At 36.5% G+C, this 22,318-nt stretch overlaps 1 pseudogene; it reads left to right on the top strand.

Moving 5' to 3' along the window:
* The first annotated feature begins 17,100 nt into the window (after positions 1-17,100).
* Positions 17,101-18,015, top strand: LOC139034243 (olfactory receptor 4A47-like; annotated as a pseudogene).
* Positions 18,016-22,318: the final 4,303 nt, after the last annotated feature.

The raw sequence follows: 22,318 nt of genomic DNA, 5'->3' as shown, positions 1-22,318 counted from the left end.
CTAAACTCATACAGCTCATTGGTAAAGTGGGATAATAATAGGACCCATCACAATGTGTACCTCACATAATGTGTTTAATATACAGTCTCACCTTTAGCACTTGATAGTTTGTGTTTTTATTTTTATTATTGAATAAAACTGCCTGGTTCATTTTAGATATTCCATAAACAGTTATTGAAAAAAAATGAAATGAAGATTCCAAGTTCTGACTGTAGCCTGGTGATCTCATTCCTACAGATGAATTTTATCCCTTGCCAGAAATATCATTCTCTGGTCAGGGGAACCATAGTGGGGAGGAAAAGGCATTTGATTGTCATTTTGGCAAAGTCTCCCCAAATTAACTACTCTTCCCTTGAGAAAATAACACAGAGGTGAGTCACCCACTTAAATAAAACTAGTGTCTCTATATGATAAAAATTGGAGGATTTGAGAAGAACTGTGAAGGTTTTTTGGTGAGTGAACCACAAAGACAATGATCTTTGTGGCTAGCTATGGTGTTTAGTGAAGATGGCTAGAGATATGGCAGGTTGAGTCCCAAGGACCAAAATACCTGACTTTTCATTGAGTGTAGATGCTCTGAAAAAAGTTGGAAGAAATGGCTTCTAGAAGTTTCTAACCAAAAGTACTTTTAATCCACTGCTAAATTTTATAATTGGATTTACTTTTTTTAGTGTTAGATATGGCTATTATGTTCTTAGGGCCTAGCAGACCAAAGTGAAGTTGCTCAGTCATGTCTGACTTTTGACTCCTCCATCCATGGGATTTTTCCAGACAACAATACTGGAGTAGGTTGCCGTTTCCTTCTCCAGGGGATCTTCCCGGCCCAGGGATTGAACCCAGGTCTCCCTCATTGCATTGCAGGCAGATGCTTTTACTATCTGAGCCAAAACTTAAAATATTATAAACATCTATGAGTCCCAAAGAAATAGAAATGTGCTACAGCTGCTGAAATCTTTCCTCTCTCTCTAAAATGCAAATTCCTTTTAAATACAAAGTGCATGTGTCTTCAGTCTGGGCTAATTTATTATTTGAACAAGTCAAGACAGGATGAGAAGTCTTAGACAGGGTCTAATGTGAAATGATATATAAGAGAAGTACAGTTCTCTTTTTAGAAATTTTACTTCAGAGTTTTCTTTTCTGGAAACGCTTTTTTTTGTTTTTGTTTTTTTTTGTTGTTGTTGTTTTTTAATTTTTTTGCAGTAAATTAACATGTTCATGACTCTGATTACACACACCTTGGGTTAAAGAAAACCCGGATGGAACTTATTTTAAATACCATTGAAACTTCAAAGGACCGATTGTTGATAGGTCAGTAGTTTATAACCCTCAGTACTGAACTGGGCAAAAATAACTTTTTTTTCTGATCTTTTTGTGTGTAAGAACAACTTATGAATTATTTGTCATTATCTTTTGTGTGTTGCTGATCTTAGTGGCTATGATAAGGAAGTTAAATAGTTTGGAATTCAAGCAGCATTTGTTGGCTGTATGACAAAGCACCTGCTTCAAAATGTCTTTCTCGGATCACTGTACAGCATGTCCTTTTTCTTCTCTTTTTCCTCTTCCCTTTTTATCTTTTCCTTCCTTTGTTTTACCCTTTCACCTTTTTCCTCACCTCTCCTGTCTGTTTCTCTCCACATATCCTGTCCCTCTCACCAAATGCTTTATAATACCAAATATTGGGAAAAAAATAAATACATCATAAGACTGCATTCTATGAAGTCTTTTGTTTGTTTTTTAAAAATTATATTCCACTTTACTTTTTTTTTAATTATTATTAATTTGCTTTGGTCTGTATATTTTCTTTTCCTTTTTAAAATAATTAATTTATTCATTTTAATCAGAGGCTAATTACTTTACAATATTGTGGTGATTTTTGCTATACATTGACGTGAATCAGTCACGGGTGTACATGTGTCTTCCCATATACGAAGTCTTTATTTGAATAGTGAGTTAAGTTTAAAGTTCCTCTTTTCCCAGAAAACTCCACACCCAGTCATAAGTTGAAACTGGAAGGATTAAATTTCTTATGTATTGGAATATGGCTTTAGCAAATGAGTTAATGAAACAAATAATGAAAGGAAAACCCACAAAAAGTAAAACAAATAAGCAATAATTAAATCTTTATTTTAAAGATTCTAGTAATAGCTTGATTCAATTTTTTAAATCTGAGGATCTTCCTTTTTGACATTTATCCATGTTCTCCTTAACTGGTTAGTTTACATTTTCAGAATCTTTGCCTTTGGAGATGTTTAGAGAGAATTTTGAAGTTTTCTTTAGTGATAAATTCATGAAAGGAGTTAAATAATACAACAACAACAATAATAATGTTTAAAATGTTGTAATCTTTACAGTAACCCTAAATACAGTCATATATAACCCTCCTTTAAAAGGTGAAAAAAACTGAGGAAACCAGGGATTAAGTGAACCAATGTTATATATTTAAAAAGATGTAAGCCCCAGATTTAAACTAAGCCTTTGGATTTTTAAGTTCCTCTGTCTTTGCTCTTTAATGTATTTATAACTTTACCTTTTTTCTTTGTTCTCTCCCACTTTCTCGTTTCCTCTTTTTTTATTTTTTTCTTTCTCTGTCTCAGTAAATGTTTACTTTTTGACCAGAGGAGGAGAAACAGTTTATGAATAAGATTGCAATTGTAACAATGCATATTTTTGGCTTCAATGGCACACACAGTTGAGAGAAAGAGATATGAGTGTGAAACAGTGTGACCAGGGCTATAATGGATGTTGACTGCAGCCTCTGAGATCTGGAAGAGGCACCGTTTCTCAGTCTTGAGGGAGTGGAGAAGCTATCAGACAGGCAAAGTAGGAAAATATATGGCTCATGAGGATCTTATCTTTTGAGTCTTTTTGTTTCTCACTGGTAAACATGCCCAGCCTTTCCAGGAACAGAATTCATACATCTTTGGGTATTTGTGAATGTGCCACCTATGTGGCCACATCATGGATTGGCTCTTAAAGCTTGATGTGTTTTTTCTTTTCTGATTTTAAAAGTTACATATTTTTTGTCACTGAAAATTAAAAGCAAATTAGTAAATTATAAAGAACAAAATAAATACCACCTATAGTTTCACTTGGAATCAAAATGTGAAGCTTCAGAAATTTTCCTTTGCTGTGTTTTTAATTGTCTACTTGGTCACCTTGGCAGGCAACCTGCTCATCATGACCACCATCAGTGCCTGCACGACCCTAGGGTTCCCCGTGTACTTCTTCTTGTCTCATTTATCCTTTATAGACGCCTGCTGTTCTTCCTCCATGACCCCTAAGATGTTAGTTGACTCCCTTACAGTGAGAAAAACGATCTCATTTAGGGGGTGTATGACCCAAGTCCTTGCCGAGCATCTTTTTGGTACTGCTGAGATTATCCTTCTCATGGTGATGGCCTAGGGCCATTATGTGGCCATCTGTAAATCCCTGAACTACACGACCATCATGAGCCAGCAGATGTGTAGCCTTATTGTGGGAGGGGCCTGGGCTGGAGCCTTTGTCCACGCAGCCATTTAGATCCTGTTTACAGTCTGGCTGCCCTTCTGTGGCCCTAATGTCATAGATCATTTATGTGTGACTTGAACCCTTTGCTGAAACTGGTCTGCATGGACACTCATACCCTTGGTCTCTTCGTTACTGACAACAGTGGGTTCATCTGCCTGTTGAACTTCCTCCTTTTGATGGTCTCCTATGTGGTCATCTTGTGCTCCCTAAGGATCTATAGCTCATGGGGAAGATGCAAAGTCTTCTCCATCTGTGTCTCCCACATCATCTTTTTTTTTTTTTTTTTGCACTCTACATATTTGTATATATGCATCCAGTGATCACCTTTTCCACTGATAAAGCTGTGGCTGTGTTTTATACTGTGATAACACCTATGTTAAATCCTTTAGTCTACACCCTCAGAAATGCAGAGGTGAAAAATGCTATGAAGAAGCTCTGGATCAAAAGGTGATTTCAACTGAGAAATAATCACAGCAGCATAAAATGACTTTGTCTTTTTTTTTTTTTTTCATTAATTTTTATTAGTTGGAGGCTAATTACTTTACAGTATTGTAGTGGTTTTTGCCATATATTGACATGAATCAGCCATGGATTGTACATGTGTTCCCCATTCCAAATCCCCCCTCCCACCTCCCTCCCCATCCCATCCCTCTGGGTCATCCCAGTGCACCAGCCCTGAGCACTTGTCTCATGCATCCAACCTGGACTGGTGATCTGTTTCACACTTGATAATATACATGTTTCAATGCTGTTCTCTCAGATCATCCCACCCTCACCTTCTCCCATAGAGTCCAAAAGTCTGTATGGAATTTAGAAAGATGGTAACAATAACCCTATATGCAAGACAGAAAAAGATACTTTGTCTTTTAAATATGAGATAATATAATTTCTCTGGTTCAGCACCAAGTGAACACCATATGTAAAAGTATGTTGGTGTTGGCATATAAATCCTTTGAGGAAAGTGTCAGGCAGAAAATTGTTTATCACTTCCAAATACCCTATTTAGATTTATTTAGTGCCCATTTGGTTGTCAAACTTGGGTATAATTTCAGAATTATTTGGAATACTTATTAAAATGTACATTCTCAGGACACAGCTCTAGAGATTCTAATTCATTGGGACTGTGAGATTGGCATATCTACATTCTAAATAAATTTATACAGGTGTTTCTAACTGGGTGATTTATGCATACACTTTGAATAATAGTGCAATAGATAATATATGCATCCTCAACCGATTAATGGATCACCTGATTAAAGCATGTTCTGGGGATTATTTTTCATAGCATATGTTATGAGAATCATAAAACTTTCAGTTCTTCATAGATCATGCAATGCACACTTACTACCTTTGCGATACAAAACAAAAAATACAGTATTCTGAGAAAATAAATATGTTTTTGGTCTTTCTTCTTCTTCTTCTCTTTCTATACTTTTTAAATACTTTGCTACTTATGGTATTTTTTTTCCTCTTTGTGCTTACAAAGGGAAGATCTATCATCTATTCTTGCTAAGTTATTTGGACTATTAATAAAATTCATGGTTATTGTAATCTCAACCATTCATTCATATTGAGAACATCGCTTGTAAAAGCAATTTTTTCTGTGTGAAAGAGACTTTATGTATCATTTTTATATGCACATTTGGAGGAATGTGTGATAGGGTTTGATATTCTTTAATGGTTAAGAGTAGTCTCTGAGTAAGATAGATCTGAGATCAAAAATTAGTTTTCACCACATAGAGTATGTGCTTTGGCAAATCACATTTTTCTAAGTTAAAGGAGAATATAGAAGCTTTATCAAGATTAAATAAATAATCCTTATGGATCTTTTATTACTAATAAGTGTTCCATAGCTATTAGCTATCATGAATATCATTACTGGAGTTTCTGTAACTATATAGAATCACTCATTAATCTAATGTTTCTGAGCATTAGGAGAGATAATACATGATTTCTCTCCATCTGCTGTGAAGAGTAAGGCTCTGAGCTGAGTGGCCTTATAGTATTTCTTGAGGGCTAGAGTGATTCCCAACATTCTCGGCCATTACTGACCACTATCTCCTGCTTTCTGATTTCCATTGGCCTCATGTCCCTTAGGCTTTGGGGCTGATCCATTTATAGGTAGGATTTCCCCTAAACCTCCCTGATTGTAGGACCAAAAGTTCATTTTATTAACTTGAGATCAACACAACAGGCAACCAGAAAATAACCAGATATCTGTGAAGAGAAGGTAGTATAGTACAGTGGTAAGAGTTGACTCAAGTCAGATTTTCTGAGTTTTCATGTTACTTGGGAGAGTTATTTAATCTTTCTACCTCATACTCTATTTATCTGTTAACTACAGTAGCTATTGTGAGAAGGCAATGGCAACTCACCCCAATACTCTTGCCTGGAAAATCCCATGGACGGAGGAGCCTGGTAGGCTACAGTCCAGGGGGTCATGAAGAGTCGGACACGACTGAATGAATTCACTTTCACTTTTCACTTTCATGCATTGGAGAAGGAAATGGCAACCCACTCCAGTGTTCTTGCCTGGAGAGTCCCAGGGATGGGGGAGCCTGGTGGGCTGCCGTCTATGGGGTCACACAGAGTCGGACACGACTGAAGCGACTTAGCAGCAGCAGCAGGAGCAGCAGCACTTGTACTGGATTCTACCTCATTTGTTTATGTAACAGTACATGTATTTCACAAGCTCATGGGTTTTGTTTTAGTCTCAGTTCATATGTGCGATGAAATGGTAGTTCATTTCATAGGTCTATTTCAAGCATTAGATAAAGATATTGTATGCAAAATATCCATGACAGTGCTTTTCACTCAGTGGGTGCTTAAAACATGTCACTATCTTTGCCACTTCCTTCATATCCTTCTCAGTTTCCCATTTATGTCTGACTTAAAAAAATACACTGTATGATTTACATTTATTTTTCAACTCTATGCAGTTATTATACTAGGAGATCATGAGGAACTTTCAAAATTCTAAGAGTAAAACCCCCTAAATTAATGCAAGAAACATAGGATTCATTTTCTAAACAATTCACCTTAAAATGTGAACATCTCCAAAGTTAAAATCAGGTTCAGGAAGATCCCAACATCTGATAAACTTTGTATGACAAATTAGAAATCTGTAGTGCAATAAATAATGATTGTAGTAAAAGCTGTTTTTATTTACTACGATTTGGCTGGTGCTTCAAAAGCAAGTTTTTATTTAATCTCCATAAAAACCTTATGAAAATAGATAATGCTATTCCTGCTTTCCAGAAGAATTAACTGAAGCATGGAAAATTTAAATAATTTACCAGAGATCACAATTAGAAAACTTCTGTGGTTGGACCTGAACCTATTTAATTTGGCTTTAGAACTTGCACTCTTAAACACAACACTCTATATCATACTAATTACACACATCACACAGCTCATAACACTTTCTAGTGGAGGGAGATAGGCAGTAAGTAAGAAACCTATTAAAAATTGCATTCAGAGTGCAAAGTGCATAAAAAATTGAAATAACTGATGTGATAGTGACTCAGATGGCAGGGACCACTTTAGATTGTGTATTAAAGGAAGACCCAAGAGCAAAAATTTATAGCACTTATCTAACAATGTCCAGGATGAGAGACACTGAGGTGAAGGTCATGATTAAAACCACCTGAGGAAAAATAAATAAATAAATAAAACCACCTGAGAGGAATTTTTTCATATGGGAAGGGGAGTTTTATCTGACCTGGATGAGTATCATTAACTTCTTTCTAATGCAAAGATCACCAAACAACCTTAATTTTATGATTAATTAATTAAGTTCTACTCAAATCAGGAGGAAGTGAAACAAAACATATGTACTCAAGCAACCTCCTTCCCCAGAACTTGTGTTCATTTCTCGGCAGGGGTTCCCTCTGATGGACTCTTTAGTGTAGTCAGCAGCATAGATTTCCACATTGCCTCTTTGAGGCTTCTTTTAATTTCTGCAATTTCTGCCATGTAGAAGCATTCATTTAGAAGAACTGAGCTAAACTGTTCGGTAGAAAGAAAGTTACCCGTTTAATCAAATTTATACTATAAGTAATTGGTTTTGGTCTACCAACCTCTGCCCAATTTCAATGCCTCCAGTCCCCTCAAACACGCATCTCTTTCAGTTCAATTCCGTTCAGTCTCTCAGTCATGTCCGACTCTGCGATTCCATGGACTGCAGCAGACTAGGCCTCCCTGTCTACCACCAACTCCCTAGGCTTACTCAAACTCATGTCCATAGAGCCGGTGATGCCATCCAACCATCTCATCTTCTGTTGTACCCTTCTCCTCCTGCCTTCAATCTTTCCCAGCATCAGGATTTTTTCCAGTGAGTCACTTCTTTGCATTATGGCCAAAGTACTGGAGTTTCAACTTCAGCATCAGTCCTTCCAATGAATATTCAGGACTGATTTCCTTTAGGATGGGACTAGTTGGATCTCCTTGCAGTCCAATGGACTCTCAAGAGTCTTATCCAACACCATAATTCAAAAGCATCAATTCTTCAACTCTTAGCCTTCTTTATAGTCCAACTCTCACATCTGTTCGTGACTACTGGAAAAAACCATAGCCTTGAGTAGATGGAACTTTGTTGGCAAAGTAATGTCTCTGCTTTTTAATATGCATCTCTTTGAACTTGTCCTATATCATTCTTTACCTTGTTCACTAGCTCCAGCTGCAATGGCTTTGCCTTTGCCAATGAACCTTTGAACTAAATCCCTTTATTCCCACAATTCTCTCCCTCTAGCCCTCCATCTGGTTGGGTCATGGTCCCTACTCAGGCTGCAGTGCACCTGTCACCTCCTTAGAAGTATTCTTCAGCCCCCAATATAAAATCTTTGTCTATCTCCCTGATTTGCTCTCCATCACATCACTGTATTGTTTTCACTGCAGCATCTTCATCATCTGATTGGTTAATTTACTTATTATCTCTCCCTTCTAATTAGTATATAAACTCCTTGTAGTAGAGGTATTGGCTATTGTAGTCACTACTGCATTTCCAGTGCACAGAATAGACTTGGAACAGAGTAAATACTTATTAAATATTTTCCAAATAAAAGGCTGTCACTTCCAGTCACCCCTTTTGAGATTAAATATGGGACTTCCTTGAGGGTACAGTGGATAAGAATCTGCCTGCCAATGCAAGGGACATGGGTTTGATCCCAGGTCTGGGAAGGTGCCAGAATTCTGTGGAGCAACTAAGTTTTTGTGCCACAACTACTGAGCCTGTGCTCTAGAGCCTGCAAGCCACCTCAACTGAGCTCCCATGCTGAAACATCGAAGCTGCCAAGTGCCTAGAGCGTGTGCTCTACAACAGGAGAAGCTGCTGTGATGAGAAACCTGTGCACCACAGCAATGGGTAGACCCCATCATCACAACTGGAGAAAGACCGCATGCAGCAACAAACACCCAGCACAGCCTAAATAAATAAAGATAAAGAGTAAATGCATTTTTAAAAGGGACACTTCTTAACTGGTTGCTTCTGAAATTGATGATGTTGACTTTTATTCTTGTTGATAAATTGAAATGGAGAATTTTATATCAGATTAGTATATCAGTCAGGATTCCTAGCTGATGATGGAATCACCATAGTGAGTTCAAGTAGAAAAGATACATGATAATTTGATTAAATCTTAGATAATCTTTGGAAGAGTTAGCCCATGCTTGGAAGAATGTGTATTCTGCTGTTGTTGGATGAAGTAGTCTATAAATGTTAATTTTATCCAGTCGATTGATGCTGTTGAGCTTAGCTATGCCCTTACTGATTTTATGCCTACCGGATCTGTCCATTTCTAATGGTGGATTTTTTATAGTTAGAAGTCTCAAACTCTAATTACCTTCCTAAGTTGTTCCATTTTGTATTGTCTGACTTTATTATGAGAGCTTAATGTGAATGCAAGCTGAGTTTATCCTGATTTTTTTTTCTGTTTTATTAACTATTACATCAGTGCTGCTGCTGCTAAGTCATGTCAGTCATGTCTGACTCTGTGTGACCCCATAGACAGCAGCCCACCAGGCTCCCCCGTCCCTGGGATTCTCCAGGCAAGAACACTGGAGTGGGTTGCCATTTCCTTCTCCAATGCATGAAAGTGAAAAGTGAAAGTGAAGTCGCTCAGTCATGTCCGACTCTTTGTGAACCCATGGACTGTAGCCCACCAGACACCTCAGTCCATGGAATTTTCCAGGCGAGAGTACTGGAGTAGGTTGCCATGGCCTTCTTTACATCAACAGCTCATAGAATGAAATCTGGCAAAAAATAGATGTTAATGTTATTTTAATAATGAATAATTAGATAGCTATTACAACTACATTGGAGAGAAGATTTTTTACCTGTTTAACCTCACACTTATACGGAAATAAGTTGGTTAAGTCAAAGAAAAAATAGTCTTGCTATGGCAAAGTAGAGAAATTGTCAAACTCATTTTCACTGGGACAAAATGACAGGGCTGATATTTTATTTTCAGCTGGCAATATTTCCATAATGGTTCTGAGGCTGGTCTTTTTGTTGTTGTTGCTGTTCCTCTTGTTACATATTCTTTATCCTAGTTATGTGATGTGATTGACTTAACTGATTTTTTTTTAATATGTAAATGTTCTTTTAAGATTTGGTGGAAAATCCCATTGAATTTAATTAAACAACAATCAGTTTTGGATAAGTTCCAATTGCAGGATTCCATGATTAACATTATGAGAAGGTACAAAATTATCATGACAATTGTTTGTATTAAGTAGACAATGCTGTCCTCAATAGCTAATGTAATGATTTCAGGAGATGCTTTAGTAGGCTTAAACTGTGATATAAAAAAGACACAAGAATGCCATCTCCAAATCTAAAGTAGAACTGTTTGGCCATACCTTATACTGTAGAAGAGACTGGTTAAATATCTGAATGGTAGTTATTCTTTATTGATATTACTAGAAAAGAATGGATGGTAGAAAGTTCCCTGGTAAAATAGCTACTGCTATCTTCATATGTAGACACAGGATGATATAGGATTTTTTTGTGAGTTTTTGAGAAACTTTTCTAATGGGAAACTTTTAGTTTTTCTTCTACTATGATTCTTTTGAAATGGAGCTACAATGTAGGTAACAATTTTCTGAAATACTTGGAAGATCATGGAGAAAATGGACAGACATAGGCATATGAAATCAAATATGCCTTCAAAGAATAAGAAAGATGGTAACGATAACCCTATATGCAAGACAGAAAAAGAGACACAGATGTATAGAACAGAATTTTGGACTCTATGGGAGAAGGCGAGGGTGGGATGATCTGAGAGAACAGCATCAAAACATGTATATTATCAAGTGTGAAACAGATCGCCAGTCCAGGTTGGATGCATGAGACAAGTGCTCAGGGCTGGTGCACTGGGAAGACCCAGAGGGATGGGATGGGGAGGGAGGTGGGGGGGGGTTCAGGATGGGGAACACATGTAAATCCATGGCTGATTCATGTCAATGTATGGCAAAAACCACTACAATATTGTAAAGTAATTAGCCTCCAACTAATAAAAATAAATTGGGAAAAAATGAAGGCTGAAAAATAAATAAATCAGTAAATAAAAGCGACATTCCTTTCTAAAACAACAACAACAAAGAATAATACACTTTTTTGTCCTTGACAGCTTAAGCAGATGGCCCAAAGACTTCATGAGTAAGTCAAAAATTCTCCTTCAAATTGTGAGCAAGTTTACAAAAGGTAAGATTTTATAGTTAATAGTGGAAACCAGGCTTTCCATTTGTATAAATTTATGTATTGCAGTACATAGGAAATCACATCACTTTAGTTTCTAAGAACTGAATTAAAAAAAAAATACAAATAAAAACAGCTGACCATAGAAAAAATTAAATAAATCAAACTTAGACTCCAATTCCAGGTCTGCCACTTAAAATCAGGTAACTTTGGGAAAGTTAATTTGAAATTCTGAGCTTCAGCTTTTTCTTTCTTTTTTTTTACAAGTATAAATTGAAGATTTTCTTGTCATTTTTAACATAAAATTTGATGCACTAAATTTAATTATATATATATATATATATATATATGGGCTTCCCAAATGGCTCAGTGGTAAAGAATCCACCTGCAATGCAGGAGACACAGGAGACACGAGTTCAATCCCTGGATCACGGAAGATCCCCTGGAGGAGGGCATGGCAACCCACTCCAGTATTCTTGCCTGGAGAATCCCATGGACAGAGGAGCCTGGCAGGTTACAGTCCATAGGGTCGCAAAGAGTTGGACATGAATAAAGTGACTGAGCACATGTGTATAATTCTTCATAACAAGTGAAAATTTTTATATTCTTCTAATCTTGTTATTTCTTTTCATTAAGATATTTTGGTCTATATTAATGTAAATAATTGAATACAATATTTGTTTTCTCACCATGTTTTACATTTCAGAGGGATACAAACTTGCTGATATGCTTAAATTGAATTTCTGATATTTTGTAAAAAAAAAAAAAAAAAGAAGAATGATTATGTATGTTGGTTCAAGAACTCTGCTACACACATATATGTAGCCCACTAGATACTTAGAAAAACTCAGTTAAGTATGTATCATAACCTCATTTTACAAATATGAAAATTATGACCCAGAGTGGTGATTGACACTTATTTAAAGTATTACACCTAGATTTATAAAAGTATATTTTCAGTTCAGTTCAGTTGCTCAGTCATGTCTGACTCTGTAACCCCATGGACTGTAGCACGTCAAGCCTCCCCATCCATCACCAACTCCTGGAGTTTACCCAAACTCATGTCCATTGAGTCAGTGATGACATCCAACCATCCCGTCCTCTGTCATCCCCTTCTCCTCCCACCCTCAATCTTTCCCAGCATTGGGGTCTTTTCAAATGAGTCAGTTCTTCACATCAGGTGGCCAAATATTGGAGTTTCAGCTTCAGCATCAGTCCTTCCAATGAATAATCCAGACTGATTTCCTTTAGGATGGACTGGTTTGGATCTCCTTGCAGACCAACGGACTCTCAAGAGTCTTCTCCAACACTGCAGTTCAAAAGCAGAAATTCTTTGATGCTCAAATTTCTTTATAGCCAAACTCTCACATCCATACATGACTGCTGGAGAAACCATAGCTTTGACTAGACTGGCCTTTGTTGACAAAGTAATGTCTCTGCTTTTTAATAAAGTATATTTTACTGGTTTTGAAATAGCTTTCATGATAAAAATGATATATATTTTCTAAAAGAAGACTTTTAAAGACATTCGAGTTATACATATTAATGATGAAGTTTATGTAAAATCCAGTTTAATACAGCTTTTGGCTTTCATGTCATATAAACTAGGTCACTGGAGTAGAAAGAGACATTTATAATCAAATCTAAGAGTTTGCTAAATGGAAATCCCAAGGAATGTTCACTGTCACTGAGTAACAAGTGTAACAAGATAATCGTGGAATGTAGAATGTGGCTGGTTAAGACTTATATGATATTTGTCAGGAAAAGCTTAAAAAATTAAATTAAGTCAGAAACCATTTTTTAACCTTAGGAAGTATCCTTATCTGGAAATGAAGGAGAGTTTAATGAAAAGATGCTTCCACAGTCACATTACTATTTTTGTTCTCTGATACTATCACTCCTGGTATATGCCCTGATCATTAATTAATTAGTAGACACTTTGAGATGGCTCTGAGTTTACATTATTTGAAAAATGTGACACAATGTTAAGTAAATATTTGTAAATTGTATAAATAAGATTAAACTTACAATATATTGTTCTACAGTATGTCCCATCATTTTAGAGGTAAAATGTTTCCAATCTCTGAAATTACATTCTACAAAAGAATAAATGGAACTATAGAGAGGGAAAAGCACTTTGCCTATTTGAGGGCTATCCTGAAATTAAAAGATGCTTACTCCTTGAAAGGAAAGTTGTGACCAACCTAGACAGCATATTAAAAAGCAGAGACATTACTTTGCCAACAAAGGTCGGTCTCATTAAGGCTATGGTTTTTCCAGCAGTCATGTATGGATGTGAGAGTTCGACTGTAAAAAAAAAAAAGCTGAGGGCTGAAGAATTGATGCTTTTGAACTGTGGTGTTGGAGAAGACCCTTGAGGGTCCCTTGGACTGCAAAGAGATCCAACCAGTCCATCCTAAAGGAGATCAGCCCTGAGTGTTCATTGGAAGGACTGATGTTGAAGCTGAAACTCCAATACTTTGGCCACCTGATGTGAAGAGCTGACTCATTGGAAAAGACCCCGATGCTGGGAAAGATTGAGGGCAGAGGAGAAGGAGACAGAAGATGAGATGGTTGGATGGCATCATTGACTCAATGAGTTTGGGTAGACTCCGGGAGCTGGTGATAGACAGGGAGGCCTAGTGTGCTGCAGTCCATGGGGTTGCAAAGAGTTGGACACGACTGAGTGACTGAACTGACCTGAAATGATAAGGTCTTGGGCAGAGTGAACATGGAGAGTTGTAAGACATGAGCTTGGGGAGGCATTACTGGGGCAGTGATTGTTGTGACTTATAATATGTCTGATGACACAATTATGGTTCCTTTGTGTCCTCTTAAAATGTATATGTTGTCATCCTAATCTTTAAAGCTAGAGAATATGAGTTTATCTGGAAATAGGTTCTTTACAGAAGTAATTTATTTAAAATAAGGTCACTAGGGCGAATCTTAATGCAACAAGACTAGTTTTCTTATTAAAAGGGAAATTCAGATACAGATAAGCTTACATGGAGAACACCATGTGAACTTAAATCTGGTCATCTTTAAGTCAAGGAAAAAGCAGGGAACAAGTCCTTTTCTCACAGTCTTTAGAAGTAGCCAATACTGTTGACACTTGATTTAGAATTCTAGCATCCAGAATGGTGTGATGATAAGTTTCCATTTTTTAATTCCACCCAATTTTTGTTACTTTGTTATGAAAGCTCTAGCAAACTGATAAAGACATTGATACAAAGAAGTATTATACTAAATACCAAAAAATGTGTAAGTGGCTTTGGGATTGGGTAGTGGGTAGATGCTGAAAGGGTTTTGGGCTGCCTGATAGAAAAATCCTAAATTGCCTTTAAGAGACAATCAGTAGAAATATGAACAATAAAAGGTGATCTCAGTGTTCCCAGAAGAGAACAAAGAGCACTGTAGAGAAAGCATCTACCATCTGAGAGAAACCATAAATTATTTAACATTGCTAGAAATATGATGTTAAGTTTGAAGTCTCAAATGAAATGCTGCTGCTGCTGCTAGGTCACATCAGTTGTGTCTGATTCTGTGCAACCCCATGGATGGCAGCCTACCAGGCTCCTCTGTCCCTGGGATTCTCCAGGCAAGAATGCTGGTGTGGGTTGCCATTTCCTTCTCCAATGCATGAAAGTGAAAAGTGAAAGTGAAGTTGCTCAGTCGTGTCTGACTCTTTGTGACCCTATGGACTGTAGCCCACCAGGCTTCTCTGTCCATGGGATTTTCCAGGCAAGAGTACTGGAGTGGGTTGGCATTGCTTTCTCCCAAATGAAATGAAAGACATCTTACTGGAAGCTGGAAGGAAGGCAATTATTGTTCTGAATAAGCAGATCCAACATTGAAAAAGCAAGAGAGTTCCAGGAAAACATCTATTTCTGCTTTATAGACTATGTCAAAGCCTTTGACTGTGTGGATCACAATAAACTGTGGAAAATTCTGAAAGAGATGGGAATACCAGACCACCTGACCTGCCTCTTGAGAAACCTGTATGCAGGTCAGGAAGCAACAGTTAGAACTGGACATAGAACAACAGACTGGTTCCAAATAGGAAAAGGAGTACATCAAGGCTGTATATTGTCACCCTGCTTATTTAACTTATATGCAGAGTACATCATGAGAAACGCTGGGCTGGATGAAGCACAAGCTGGATCAAGATTGCCAGGAGAAATTTCAATAACCTCAGATATGCAGATGACACCACCCTTATGGCAGAAAGTGAAGAGGAACTAAAGAGCCTCTTGGTGAAAGTGAAAGAGAAGAGTGAAAAAGTTGGCTTAAAGCTCAACATTAATGAAAACTAAGATCATGGCATCTGGTCCCATCACTTCATGGCAAATAGATGGGGAAACAGTGGAAACAGTGTCAGACTTTATTTTTCTGGGCTCCAAAATCACTGCAGATGGTGACTGCAGCCATGAAATTAAAAGATGCTTACTCCTTGGAAGGAAAGTTATGACCAACCTAGACAGCATATTAAAAAGCAGAGACATTACTTTGTCAACAAAGGTCTGTCTAGTCAAGGCTATGGTTTTTCCAGTGGTCATGTATGGATGTGAGAGTTGGACTGTGAAGAAAGCTGAGCGCTGAAGAATTGATGCTTTTGAACTGTGGTGTTGGAGAAAACTCTTGAGAGTCCCTTGGACTGCAAGGAGATCCAACCAGTCTGTCCTAAAGGAGATCAGTCCTGGGTGTTCATTGGAAGGACTGATGCTGAAGCTGAAACTCCAATACTTTGGCTACCTCATGCAAAGAGTTGACTCATTGGAAAAGACCCTGATGCTGGGAGGGATTGGGGGCAGGAGGAGAAGGGGATGACAGAGGATGAGATGGCTGGATGGCATCACTGACTCAATGGACATGAGTTTGAATAAACTCTGGGAGTTGGTGATGGACAGGGAGGCCTGGCGTGCTGCGATTCATTTGGGGTCGCAAAGAGTCGGACACGACTGAGCGACTGAACTGAACTGAACTGAGCTGAACAGCTAATACAGTAATCTTTGGTCTTTATATTCAAATTTGTTCTACTGACTGACCATGTAGATGATCTTAAGTGAATCTTCAGTATTATGGTTTTGTGACTTTAAACATATTGCATCTTTTCATTTTATTCCCTTCTATCCTCTTCTGTTTTCCCACTTCTTTAAAATCAGGTAAAGCATTGCTTTCTCTGGGAAGAATTCCCTGCTATCAATTTGATTTAGGTGTTCCTTAGCACAACATGAATGTATTTATAATTAAATAGGTTATAAATTATATAACCAATCATCATGTATTAAATCATTGAGAATATGGAAACAATAGTATTCAACATGGTAATCCTAATTTCTGTGATAGGATGTTTGACACAAAGAGCTGCTCCACAGGCATCTTTAAAAAACCTTTTATTTTGGAGTGTAGTTAATTAACAATGTTGTATTAGTTTCAAGTGTATAGCAATATGATTTACTTATATTTATACATGTATCTATTATTTTTCAAATTCTTTTCCCATTTAGGTTGTTACATAATATTGAGCAGAGTTCCCTGTGCTATACAGTAGGTCCATAAACACTTTTGACTGAATGAACAAAGACAATATCAAGCTTTGTTCTTGTTGCTTAGTCGCTAAGTTGTGTCCAACTCTTTTGTGATCCCATGCTCTGTAGCTCACCAGGCTTCTCTGCATGGGATTTCCCAGGCAAGAATGCTGGAGTGGGTTACTGTTTCCTTCTCCAGGGATCTTCCTGACCCAGGAATTTAACCTGCATCTCTGCATTGGCTGGCAGATTCTTTAGCACTGAGCCACCTGGGAAGCCATATTTAGCTTATAATAGTTTAAAATATTTTTCCTTGTTTTATAGGTAAACTATTTCTAATATGTGAAATCAGTACCTATAAAAGAATAGATGGGATCAAGGAACAATGTGACTTACTTTGTCCTTTTGAGCCTCACACAGAAGCCAAAGGAGCAGAAAGTCTTCTCTATTATGTTCTTGCTCTTCTATATTTTGACCATTTGACCTGCTCATTGTTGTGAACGTCCTGTCAGTAAGACTCTAAACTCACCCATGTACTTTTTTCTTGCTAGCTTATCATTCATGGGTGTCATTTATTCTTAAGCCATTACCCCAAAATTGATTTCCAATCTGTTCTTTGGGTAAAATACCATATATTTCAAATTTTGTATGGCTCAGTTCTGTATAGAGCACCTTTTCGGTGGATCTGAAGTCTTTCTTCTGCTGGTGATGGCCTGTGACCGCTACGTGGCCATCTGTAAGCCCTTGCATTATTTGGTGATCATGAGGCAAAGGGTGTGTGTTGTGCTGCTGGTGGTGTCCTGGGTTGGAGGTTTTCTGCACTCAATTATTCAACTTAGCACTGTTTATGGGCTCCCATTCTGTGGCCCCAATGTCATTGATCACTTTATCTGTGACATGTACCCTTTATTGAAACTCGTCTGTACTGACACGTATGTCATTGGCATTTAAGTTGTGACCAATGGAGGACTGATCTGCACTATTGTATTCTGCTCTTACTCGTCTCCTATGGAGTCATCCTGCACTCTCTGAAGAACCTGAGTCAGGAAGGGAGGCAGAAAGCCCTCCAGACCTGTGGTTCCCACATCTCTGTGGTTGTCTGCTTCTTTGTTCCCTGTATTTTTATGTATGCAAGACCTGCTAAGACCTTCCCCATTGACAAATCATTGAGTGTGTTTTACACAGTCATAACCTCCATGCTGAACCCATTAATCTACACTCTGAGAAACTCAGAGACGACAAATGCTATGAAGGAAACTCTGGAGAAGAAACATCATATCTTGAAGCAAATAAGTTTGACATTCACCGTGAAGAGGTTCACATAACTTTAGTGCCCATCTCCTTAGAAACCAAAAGTCTCTTAAAATGGATTCACCTACCCCATTCATTTAAGGCATTTTTATAAGTATAACAATTAACTGTATAATTGGGTTACTAATATGCTCCTCTGGTAAAATGTCAGCTCTGTATGTTGCATTTTGGTTACCACTTTCCCTAGTAAGGTGTAATATGTATAAGGAGCACGTTGATAAAAATATATAATAAATAAAATGTTTACAATTTCAATGATTTTAATCAGTTTATTCATTTATCTTTAAAGTTATTTTCTGAGACTTAGTTTTATTTTTTAGTTGCATTTAGTCATTTTGTCCTTTTCTTGTCATTTTATTAGTGAAAATGTTTAATTATATACATTGTTCTCTGTATTCAATTTCAGTTGCATTACATGTGAAATTTTCTGTGACACTTTTTAATGTAAAAGGAAAGCATAATAATAATTGATAAAATTTGAAACCACATGAAATGGTGCAAGTGAAAAATACCTTCTTTCAAAATAGTTCAAAACAAGGCAAGAAGGAGAGAATGATAAATTTGAATGTATGAAGAGATTCTGTTCAATAAAAACACCTGGAATAAAGCAGAAAGGCAAGTTACAAACTGAATAGATATTCACAGGAAGTGTTCATATACAGTTGGAATGATTTGTTCCTTGAAAGCTTAGTAAAATGACCTGTAAAACCAAACCAAACCTCCTACCCATCCTTTTCAGTGTTTCCTAGTGTTCTTCCCCAGAGTAGTCACAAGTCTGTTTCTTAAGATTATTCAAGTTTTAATTTTTACAAATACAAGCATATTTATCTATGATTTTGTGTACAAATGTCTGAAGTAAATATTTACATTTTAGTATTAAACACAGTGAGGATCTTTCCATAACAGTCTATATAGATCTAACTCATTCTCAGTTATTCTTATGTGATTTTCCCTTATAACATTCTTGAATTGGTGTATCCAGTACTTTTCATTTCATTTCAGATCTTTTCCTATGATCTGTAATTATGCAATAAATATGTAACTTATTGATTATGTATTCTTAGAAATGTTAGTTTCCAGAAGTAGAGATTTTGGGAATCACAGGGAATATGTGTTTAAAACATTGATATTCATAGTTATTTTCAAAATGATTCATGAGTTTATACTTACATTTCTGCCCACAGTCTGAGAATATCTCCTGTTTACCTTCTTAACAACCAGTGATCAGTTTAGGGGATATGACAATATGGTTCATTAAAGCACTTATAATTATTTGTGTACTTTAATTGAAATTCTTTATATATAATTGCTTTAGGCATCTTTTCACATGTTTAAGTTTTATATCTTTGAATTGTCTATTAATATTTTTGATTATTTTCTTTTTCATACTTACTTCTATAGCAATTATATACTAAGGAAATAATCTTTTCAAAAAACCATTATCTATGTACTTCATTTTCTGGCCTGTTATTTGATTTTGAATTTCTTTTGCTATACAGAATTCTTTCTTGGCTATGTAGATATTTTTTAGTTATTTACTTGGTCAGATTTATGAATATTTTATGTGTTTTTTGTTTCATCATTAAAAGTTTTGCTCATTTCTCCCTAAACATAATACTATTCCATATTTTTTAGACATTGATATTTTAGCACTTTTGTGGTTTTATATTTTGTATGAAATGTTTTTTTCCATCAGGTATTTATTTTGATACATAAGGAGTTAAATAAGAATTGTATTTGTTTTCTAAATGATTTTTTTTTTGGTAGTTGCATAATTATCTTTCACCACTGATTTGAAATCTTAACTTTACTGTATTCTGACATTCCACATCTATGTGGATGCAATTCTGGACTTTATTTTGTTCCACTGATTTCTTCAGTCATGTACTATTTAATGCATGATATAATTGCAATTCATCTATAGAGCATTTTGAAATCCAATAAGCCCAGAGCTTCTTCATTACTCTTCTTTTTCAGAATTATGTCTGTTCTTGCATATATGTGTTGTCAAATTAAATTTATAATAAAGGCCCAGTCACAAAAATTATGTTTCAATTTTTGACTTACAAAGACTAGTTTAGGAAAAGTTTATATCTTTAGAGATTTGAGAACTCCTGTCCATGAAGAGGATAGGTGTTTTCATCATATTTTTTATCCTCTTTGTTAGTGTTTTACATATTTTATGTTTTTAAATCCCTTATAGATAGCTGCTGTTCTTACTCCCTGACCTCTTAAGTATTAACTTTCATTATTGTTGTAAGAAAAACCATCTCTTCCTTCATGAACTTCAGGAAGTTCATGACTTAAAACTTTGCTGACCATCAATTGATGTGGCTGAAATCATTCTACTGATGGGTCTGGCCTATGACTACTATGCGTCCATCTGTACTACCTCACCATCATGTTTATATAGGGGTGGCCATATATGGGAGTCACCCGGGTTAGAAGATTTATTCATGTAACACTGCGAATCCTCTTTACAGTCTGGCTGCTTTTTTTTGGCCCCAGTGACATAGAGTTCATGTGTAGCATGACTTTGTCGAAAGTCGTTTACAGGAATACTTATACATTTTATTGCTGCCAACTAAGAGTTTATCTGCCTGTTAAACTAATGCCTTTTGATGGACTCCATGTTGTGATCCTATACACTTTGAAATCTCACAGCTTGAATGGTAGGTGCAACGCCCTCTTCATCTGAGTCTCTCGCATCTCTCTGGTTATTTTATTCTTCGTGCCTAGCATATTTGTGTATCTGCCTCAGATTATGACCTTTTCTATCAATGTCTATATTTTATACTATGCTAACTCTTAGCTTATATTCTTTATCCCACATCCTCAGAAATACAGAGGTAAAAATTGCTGTGAAGTTCTGAGTCAAAAGATGACTTCAGAGGGGAAGTAATGAAAACAGAAAATAATTTTAACTGTTTATCATATAAGTGATAAAGTTATTTTGTGCTGTTTTCATAATTTCCCCTCTGAAGTCATCTTTTTATTCAGAACTTCTTCACAACACTCTTTACCTTTGCATTTCTGAAGGTATAGAATAAAGAGTTGGATTTCCCTGATAGTCCAGTGACTAAGACTTGCACTCCAAATGCAGGGTGCTAGGTTCAATTCCTGGTCAGGAAGCTGAATTCCACATACAGCAACTACAGGGTTCCCAAGATGCAACTAAAGACTCCACATGCCACAACTAATACCTGGTGCAGTCAAATAAATAAATATATATTTAAAACTTTTTTTTAATATTGAAATATAGCTGATTAACAGCATTGGACAGCAAAGGGATTCAGCTATGCATATACATGTATCCATTCTCTCCCAAACTCCCCTCCCATCCAGATTGCCACATAACATTGAGCAGAATTCCCTGCACTATACAGTAAAATAAACAAACTATATACTTAAAAATCAGTGAAGTAGTAAAGATAATTTCTGTTTTTTAGGACGAAGAGAACACTGTTTGTCAGAGGAATACTGATTTTGGCATTCGGAAATCTGAAGAGAGGCCATAATAGGAACTCATCATTACCAAAATACTCATTTTAGATGTATTTATCACCCATTTGTTGGTCAAATGTTGGAGTACTGTCAGAACAAGTTTGGTTTCTTGTTAAAATGCAGTTGTTCACTGCCCATGAAATTTCAAAACAAAATAAAGCATTTGGGGAAAATAGGAATCCCAGAGTATTCATTTTCTAGTTTCTCTTTCCACAACTTTCTAATATTCTGGCTCATCTTTTCTGATTCTCTATTTTTTTTTTTATATCTTCCTGCAAAAGATAAAGTTTACCATCTATTTTTTGCTATGTTATTTATATAAAACTTCACAGTTATTATAATCTTAACTTTATTGTTGTTGTTTGGTCCCTAAGTTGTGTCTGACTTTTGTGACCCCACGGACTGTAGCATGCCAGGCTTCTCTGTTCTTCACTATCTCCCAGAGTTTGCTCAAACTCATGTCCATTGAGTCTGTGATGCCATTCAACCATCTCATACTCTGTCATCCCTTCTCTTCCAGCCCTCAATGTTTCCCAGCATCAGAGTCTTTTCCAAGGGGTCAGCTCTTTATCAAAGAATTGGCTCTTTGCATCAGGTGGCCAAAGTATTGGAGCTTCAGCTTTAGCATCAGTCCTTCCAATGAATGTTCAAGGTTGATTTCCTTTAGGATTGACTAGTTTGATCTCCTCACAGTCCAAGAGGCTCTCAAAAGTCTTCTCCAGCACCAGCATATATATGTGCAAATAAAATATATTTTTTAAATTAAAAAATT

This window comes from Odocoileus virginianus, unplaced genomic scaffold (genome assembly GCF_023699985.2).
Source record: "Odocoileus virginianus isolate 20LAN1187 ecotype Illinois unplaced genomic scaffold, Ovbor_1.2 Unplaced_Contig_71, whole genome shotgun sequence".
Taxonomy (NCBI): Eukaryota; Metazoa; Chordata; class Mammalia; order Artiodactyla; family Cervidae; genus Odocoileus; species Odocoileus virginianus.
Note: the sequence above shows the minus strand (reverse complement) of the source record. Positions and strands in the feature narration are given on the sequence as shown.